Here is a 555-nt window from a genome sequence, read left to right as displayed (position 1 = left end):
GCAGCTAGTAATAAAGTTGTCAATAAGCGGCATGCAGTTGTTAATATCAGAATTCCATTAACATTAAAGTCTATGGGGCGGGATTGGTTCCTGGGAAAATGTTGTTAATAACCGAAAGCTGTCTTTGTCAGGGTTGCTAATAACCGGCATCTATATATATATATATATATATATATATATATATATATATATATATATATATATATATATATATATATATATATATATATATAAATAAATTATTCATCTTCTAAATATACGCGTACAGCATGCTATTTTTTGTATGATTGCGTCCCGAGTTTATACAGTATAGTGCCTTAAAACTCTGCTTGTAATTATGCTGGGGAAAAATAATAATCATTAACGTTTTTATTTTCCTTTGCAATGTGTTTTTATTCTCATCTACCTACATGTATAACAACTATAAATGTAATTATATAATAAAAAATAACTATCCAATAGTTTTCTCTCATCTCCCAGTCCCCAGGCAAGATGAATGCAAGAGGTGCGGGGCGGTTCTTTTACCTGTTAGGGCGTGGCTTAATTCCTAGGGAG

This window comes from Acipenser ruthenus, chromosome 19 (genome assembly GCF_902713425.1).
Source record: "Acipenser ruthenus chromosome 19, fAciRut3.2 maternal haplotype, whole genome shotgun sequence".
NCBI lineage: Eukaryota > Metazoa > Chordata > Actinopteri > Acipenseriformes > Acipenseridae > Acipenser > Acipenser ruthenus.
Note: the sequence above shows the minus strand (reverse complement) of the source record.